We start from the raw sequence: 7,733 nt of genomic DNA, 5'->3' as shown, positions 1-7,733 counted from the left end.
CGGGACGCCCTTGGGCGTGAACTGCAAGGAGCCACAAAAGATTTATAAAAGTTACGTGGACGTCGGGTTTTGGGATCAAGCCCAGAACAACCTGTCCGATGCAACCATCCCTTACACGAGACACACTGAACAGAGTATGACCGTCCTAAAAAGATTCTCAGGACCGGGGTCAGGAGACGGACCCGGATTGGATTAGATACCTCCCGGAGCAAGAGAATATGGAGCAGTCCCGCTGCAAGGAGCTGCTGGGAGGATGACAATTTGTGGAAGGGACGCAACAAATTAAATGGGATTACACTGAAATGACAGTCCTTGGTCGGGAAAAATCCCGAGTCGCTCCGGTACATAGAACCGACTGCCTTGGGAAGCGTACCTTAATGGTGCTTTGTTACCGAAACGTACCGGATCTATATCCGGCAAAGGACCATCAACACCGCTAATACTCCCAAAGCCTTCGGGGAGTGTTGTTGTTGTTGTTGTTGTTGTAGCAGTCGTGCCTCCCTCAAGTCACCCGTCACTTGCCCCCAGAGAGACGACGTCTTCCCCGCTGCACTTCAGAATACTGCAGTTAAACTGTAATGGGTTAACTGGGAAGATCACGGAGATAGTCAATGAAGCGGCACAAAATCCGCATTGCTGTTATCCAAGAGACTAAACTCACAGCAATATCTGCTCTGCAGGCCTGTTCTGGGTATAATGTCCACAGAAAAGATCGCGAGAGGTGAAATGGAGGCGGTCTTGCGTTTATCATACACCACTCAGTGCAATATAATTTAGTTATTTGTTACAATTACCCTAATATCAGAGCACTAATCACTGGCGACAATCGCATTTTCTTAGGCGAGAGATGTTGGCGAATCAAATAGAAGAAACGACGTTCTGCACAATAAACGGAGACGCCCCCACGCGTATGGTAGGAATCTGTCACAATTCGCCAAATATATCAATCGTGGGCGCAGGACTCGTAAACTGCGTCAACTGGCAGCCGATGGTAACATTAGCATTTGACCACCTGCCTATACTTATTTCGCTTGAGCGAACGCCGATTTCATCGTCACCGAAAAACGTACTTTCATATATTTAAAAAAAGGAAAGTGGGATGAGTACAAATCCTTTACAGACATTCACTTCGCTGCCCTCCCTATCCCGACTGATGCTCACCAAGGGGAATGTGTTTCCGCAAGGTCAGTGAATCCGCCTCGGCTCGTTTTATTCCCGCCGGAAGAATTCCTGATATTTGGCCCCATTTTCCAGCGGATACCACAAATTTAGCGAGAGATCGTGGCCTTTTAAGACTGCTCGATCCCGGCGACCCCCAATTTAAGGGATATTAACCAACCATACGATTGCTTGTGGTTGAACACAAGCGGGCGAAACAACCACCGCGCTAAATGCCATTAGCACCCACATAAATTGCGGCTTAAATCAAAACCCCCACCATAGAACAGTACTCGTTGCGCTAGACCTGTCAAAAGCTTTTGACACGGTCAATCATGGCATGTAACTGCAAGACCTTGAAGGGTCTAGCCTTGACCCAAGTCTTAAAAGGTGGACCGCAAAATGAGATGCTAACCCCCAGCGGGTTAGGGGTCAGAATATACCCGCGGTAGGTATGCCTGTCGTAAGACGCGACTAAAATACCAGATTCAAGGGGCAGTGTAGCGCAACCCTTCAGGTTGCCAGCCCATATAGCTTCTCCAAACCCAATTGTCAACCTCACATATCCGCGGCGAATCATGTTTCACTAACAGACGAGGCTCTGGCGACCCTAAGCTCCTCATGGAACTTGGGGTTGGGGAGGGAGGGGATGGCCTGAAGGTTTAATGTGTTCACATAAGTCGTTCCCGAGATGGTCGGGCTAGCACCTTAATGGTGCTGTGGAGCAACCTTATCGCTACAACAACAACATATGCTAACCAAACAGTTCCTGTTGAATACGCAGCAACCTGGGCATCCCAAAAGTTATCTGATTGACGAGCCATCACCGCCCAGCAGCTTAAGGAGTATTACGGCACCTGAGAACTCAGTTGCTTGAAGCCAAAAAACAAAAGCAAGTCCTCGGCGAACTCCACAAACATGCGTCGGACCTTTATGCCAGGAATTGAAAGGTGAATCCAGTACCCAAAACTTGCGGAAGAGGAACGCATACTCCCCAGGGAAACGCGAGTAGCTCTAGCGCAACTTCGATTTGGATACTGTAACAGGTTAAACTCTTACCTATACAGAATAACCCCGACATACAAAATGTATGCCCCGCTTCCAATGTGTCCCCACATGACACCAACCATCTCTTTAACTGTATTGTGGAACCAACGCCTCTAACACACCTCTCATTATGGTCCACCACCCGTGTTGAAACAGCAAGTTTCCTTGGACTCCCGTTAGAGCAGTCGGTTCTATGTACCGGAGCGACTCGGGATTTTTCCCGACCAAGGACTGTCATTTCAGTGTGACCCCATCTAATTTGTTTCGTCCCTCGCACAGATTGTCATCCTCCCAACAGCTCCTTGCAGCAGGACTGCTCCATATTCTCTTACTCCGGGAAGGCATCGAATCCAATCCGGGTCCGTCTACTGACCCCGGTCCTGAGAAATGGTTTTGCTGCATCTGCAGGAAAAGAATCTTTTTAGGACGGTCATACTCTGTTCAGTGTGTCTCGTGCAAGGGATGGTTGCATCGGACAGGTTGTTCTGGGCTTGATCCCAAAACCCGACGTCCACGTAACTTTTATAAATCTTTTGTGGCTCCTTGCTGTTCACGCCCAAGGGCGTCCCGTAGTCTACGCCTTAGCGCCCCCCCCCCCCCCCCCACTACCTTCCAGCAGCCCCGCTGCTCAGCAAGCCACAACAAGTACCCGCTGCTGCTCGCCACCCACGGCCCCAACAACTCAAACAGCTGATACCACTCATAACTATTACCTACTAAGGCAGTTCCTGCCTTGGGTGGTGCCACTTTCCCAGATGTTCTGGTCTCCGCGACGGCAACCCCCCGACGGGTTTCATCGCGCCATGTTGCCAGGTCGCAAACCCAAATCATCCGGGTACCCCAATGCTTGCCCAAGGACGCCCAGTCCCAGGGCCACAACAGCAATTGCGTCCTGGCCTTCCACAACCCAGGCGTAGTCACCCGTCACTTACCCCCAAAGTGGCGACGTCTCCCCTTATGCACTTCAGAACCCTGCATTTAAACTGTAATGGACTAACTGGGAAGATCACGGAGATAGTCGATTTCTTGAAGCGGCACAACATCCGCATTGCTGCGATTCAAGAGACTAAACTCACAGCAAGATCTGCATTGCAGACCTGCTCTGGGTATAATTAATGTTCACAGGAAAGACCGCGAGTGCGGAAATGGAGGCGGTCTCGCGTTTATCATACACCACTCTGTGCAATATATATATTTGTTCCTGGCATCGACCGCAGGGACAATGTCTTAGAACGTCAAGGCCTATCTGTCCGGTCAGGCGATGCAAACCTAGAAATCATCAACATCTACATCCCTCCTGCGACCTGTTGCCCCAGTGGATACCGCCCTAATATCAGGGCCTTACTAACTGGCAACAATCGCATTATCCTAGGTGATTTCAATGCCCATCATGATCTATGGCATTCAAACTTGCGGGCGGATAGTAGGGGTGAGATGTTGGCGGATCAAATAGAAGAAACGACGTTCTGCACAATAAACGGAGACGCCCCCACACGTATGGTAGGAAGCTGTCACAGCTCGCCAGATATCTCTATCGTGAGCGCAGAACTCGTAAACTGCGTCAACTGGCAGCCGATGGTAACATTGGCATCCGACCACCTGCCCATACTTATTTCGCTTGAGCGTACCGCCGACTTCATCGTCACTGAAAAACGCACTTTCATAAACTTCAAAAAAGGAAAGTGGGAAGAATATAAATCCTTTACAGACAGCCGCTTTGCTGTCCTCCCTATGCCGACTGATGCCCGCCAAGGGGAGCGTGCCTTCCGTAAGGTCATTAAATCCGCCTCGGCACATTTCATTCCTGCCGGGAGAATTCCCGAAATCCGGCCTCACTTCCCGGCGGAGGCCGCAAACTTAGCGGTAGAACGTGACCTTATAAGACAGCTTGATCCAGGCGACCCCCAAATAAGGGATATAAACCAACGCATCAGAATGCTTGTGGATGAACACAAGCGGGCGAAATGGGAGGAGCACCTAAGAGGTTGTAACCTCTCTACCGGTGTGGGTAAGCTTTGGTCCACCGTAAAGTCCCTATCGAATCCGACTAAGCACAAAGACAAAGTTTCCATCGCCTCTGGCGGCAAAGTGCTGTCGGACGCGAAAAAATGCACGAGCGCTTTCTGCCGACAATATATAATGCATCCTACGGTCGACAAAGATAGACGGAGAGCCAATAGACACGCACATAAACACAAATTCAGCGCGTCACCAATCACCATCACCGCTAAAGAGGTTGAGGACGCCATTGGTCCTGCTAAACCATCCAAAGCAGTGGGCCCAGACGGCATAGCCATGCCGATGCTTAAAAGCCTAGGGAAAGAGGGTTTCAAATATTTAGCGCATGTCTTCAATCTGTCTCTTTCCACCTTTGTCATACCTGAGAAATGGAAAATAGCCAAGGTGGTCCCGCTACTAAAGCCTGGGAAACCAGCTAACATAGGTTAGTCGTATCGTCCGATATCTCTCCTATCGCCAGTGGCAAAGACGCTTGAAGCCATTTTGCTCCCTTATTTCCAAGCAAATTTGCAGCTAGCCCCTCATCAGCATGGCTTCAGAAAACTCCATAGCACTACCACCGCGCTAAGTGCCATTAGCACCCAGATAAATTGCGGTTTAAATCAATACCCCCACCATAGAACAGTACTCGTAGCGCTAGACCTATCAAAAGCTTTCGATACGGTCAACCATGGCTCGTTACTGCAGGACCTGGAAGGGTCTACCCTTCCCCCCTGTCTTAAAAGGTGGACCGCAAATTATATGGGTGGTCGGCAGGCATCGGTGCAATTTAGAAGCGAAGCTTCAAAACCAAGGAGAATTAAACAAGGGGTGCCACAGGGTGGTGTGCTATCCCCACTTTTGTTAAATTTCTACATATCTAAGCTACCTTCACCACCGGAAGGAATCGAATCTTTTCCTACGCCGAAGACTGCACAATAATGGCCACAGGCCCAAAGATCGATGCGCTATGCAATAAAATAAACGGCTACCTCCCTGAACTCTCCAGTTTTTTCGCCTCGCGAAACCTGGCATTATCACCGACTAAATCTTCCGCGACCTTATTTACAACATGGACGCCCAAATGTCGGTCATTTTGAACATCCACGTCGATGGCACTACGCTACCGACTGTCCTACACCAAAAATCTTGGGTGTGACGTTTGATCAAGGTCTAAATTTTGGTGAGCACGCAGCCGCAATTGTTCCGAGAATTCAGAGCCGTAACAAAATCCGGCAAAGGACCATCAACATCAATAACACTCCCCAAGACCTTCGGGGTGTATCCTTATTGCTACAACAACAACACCAAAGCACTGCTACAATAACAAAAACAACGTGCGACGCTTGCAGAAAAAGCAGACTTCCAAGGAAGACATAGGGTGATCCTGTCACAACTTCGTTCTGGATACTGTTACAGGTATAACTCTTACGATGCGATGAGTCTGCACATGATACCAAAAATATTTTTAATTGTAATTTGGAACCAACGCCTCTAACAACAACTTCCCAGTTGAAACTACTGGTTTTCTGTGACTCCCGTTAGAGACTTAGATGACATTGACAGTGGTCCCACCCATTGAATGGGCCGAAGTACTTTCAACGCAACAACATTCCAAACCAACCACTTTTTATATTCAACGTACCATTGCTCCGCCACGTTCCATTGGTCTACCACTCAATCCCTTTTCAACCTTGCTATGCCAAAAATATTAAGTAAAATCGCACGCAATTGATGCGTCAAGCGAAACTTGAGACGAATCTATTATCTTAAATAACATCTACTAGTTTCATTGCATCGTTTCTTTGTTTCACTTTAGAATTTTACGCTTCACTGATAACTATAAGTGCATAGAATTAGGATCATCACCAAACCACCTCTGGGTAACTTCATACCCCACACTCATAGTTGACATAAGCGCAAACTGCTATGCTAGCCTCTTGGCGAATGATAATCACATTTTATCAACGGTCGTGAATAATTCAAAGCGTTCTTGCATCTAAGTTGCAATTTGCTGTTTATAATATTTTAATTATTTATATTATAGTAAATTTAACCACATTTGGATAATAGTTTTCAGACAACTAAATTTGATTAAATTCGATGATTGCCAACCACTGGCTAAATGTAAACTACCGATTGCGTAGAATATTAAGTTTTATCAGTTTTGATTGTACACGATTATTTCAGTTTTATAACGGTTTAGTAAAATACACAACATAGATAATTTACAACCTTTTAAATAAAAAATATTCAATTTACATAAACGTCCCAATTTACACATATTCATCCCAGCTGTTTGCGAATTACAGCTGGATCAACTGCTATTGTGACTTTCACAGGAAGAAGAAGAATAACTTTTAATGCCCTTCATAAAATACGGCTTTTCGCAGCTAATAGCCATGTTTTTTTACACGCGCAAGGCAAATCTATACCAGGTGGTGGCAAAGCGAATTCAATCAATTCGCCGTGGAGATGAATGTCAAGTCAACAGAAAATTTTCATAGATTTCGATTAACTGACATTTTGTTGTACAAGGCTTTGTATGGAAAATTATCAAGAAGAAGCAATCAGCTGATGGGATACCACCACCTTTACGTTTGCGCGTTAAAAAAACGCTTTTCCTCGCTCATGATGAAATTAATATTCAAGTGTTCTCATCCCGTTGACGTTTTCCTTTATTCTTACAAGTTCGGCATGCATAATTTAGAGGGTTGTCTATCATACAGAACTGTCTTTGAGTTCTACTACGATCGTAGTAGAATTTACCATGCCTTTAGAAATAGGTATTAGCTGTGTTTTTTTTTCAAGTCTATATACTTTTACGCTTAAACTTTATGTGGACTGCTAAGCGACAAACTTTAAATACACCTCTGAAATTGCTACGCATAAAATTAGTACTACAAAATTTCAATACGCATTATACTCAGATGTAACTGAAATATGTGTCCATGTTTCACCCTACATTTGCAACTAAAAACGCCCATCTAAAAGTACACATAGTGGTGGTGTCCCTGCAAAATTGTTGGATTACGTGTTCCATTTTCTTCATGTTGGAATACTCTAACAATACTCCTTTGCAATGCCTTTGCGGACACCCATCAGCCGATCATAGCTCGTTTTTTAACGACTGTGATCACGACACGATGACGATCGAACAGAGTTGCCAAAAGCAAAATATTGCATGCAAATAACTAATAATAAAATTTTACTTTGGCAACTCTGATAAAATGCAACAGCGCACTAGTTTTATGTATACATACCCTTCAAAAAACGCGAGTACTCTATAAATAAAGCCGGAGTCATTGGTGCCGTATGTCGTATCGCTGTATCCGTTTCCCTAACGTAATTTGTTATGGAAACGCATCTACGGTGGAAGCAGTAAGGAAGGCGTTCGGCATGATGTTGTGGTGCACAGTGGCTAGTCGTTGTCGGCTGGCGCGGGTCCTTGCCCACCTTACTGTTCCTGCGCCATAAACAGAAAAAAGTTCCTATCATGCCTATCAAAACGAACAGCTGTCAAATTAAAA

General features: G+C 46.1%; 1 protein-coding gene across 4 annotated transcripts in view; it reads right to left on the bottom strand.

Moving 5' to 3' along the window:
* Mgat1 (alpha-1,3-mannosyl-glycoprotein 2-beta-N-acetylglucosaminyltransferase) overlaps positions 1-6,507 on the bottom strand; it is a 75,294-nt gene extending 68,787 nt beyond the window's left edge. The window contains exon 1 of one of the 4 annotated variants that reach the window (XM_067773535.1): positions 6,439-6,507. The gene's annotated coding sequence lies outside the window, so the exon portion shown is untranslated. The other 3 variants (XM_067773533.1, XM_067773534.1, XM_067773536.1) reach the window with 3 other exon arrangements.
* Between the last annotated feature and the right edge of the window lie 1,226 nt (positions 6,508-7,733).

This window comes from Eurosta solidaginis, chromosome 3 (assembly GCF_040869045.1).
Source record: "Eurosta solidaginis isolate ZX-2024a chromosome 3, ASM4086904v1, whole genome shotgun sequence".
NCBI lineage: Eukaryota > Metazoa > Arthropoda > Insecta > Diptera > Tephritidae > Eurosta > Eurosta solidaginis.
Note: the sequence above shows the minus strand (reverse complement) of the source record. Positions and strands in the feature narration are given on the sequence as shown.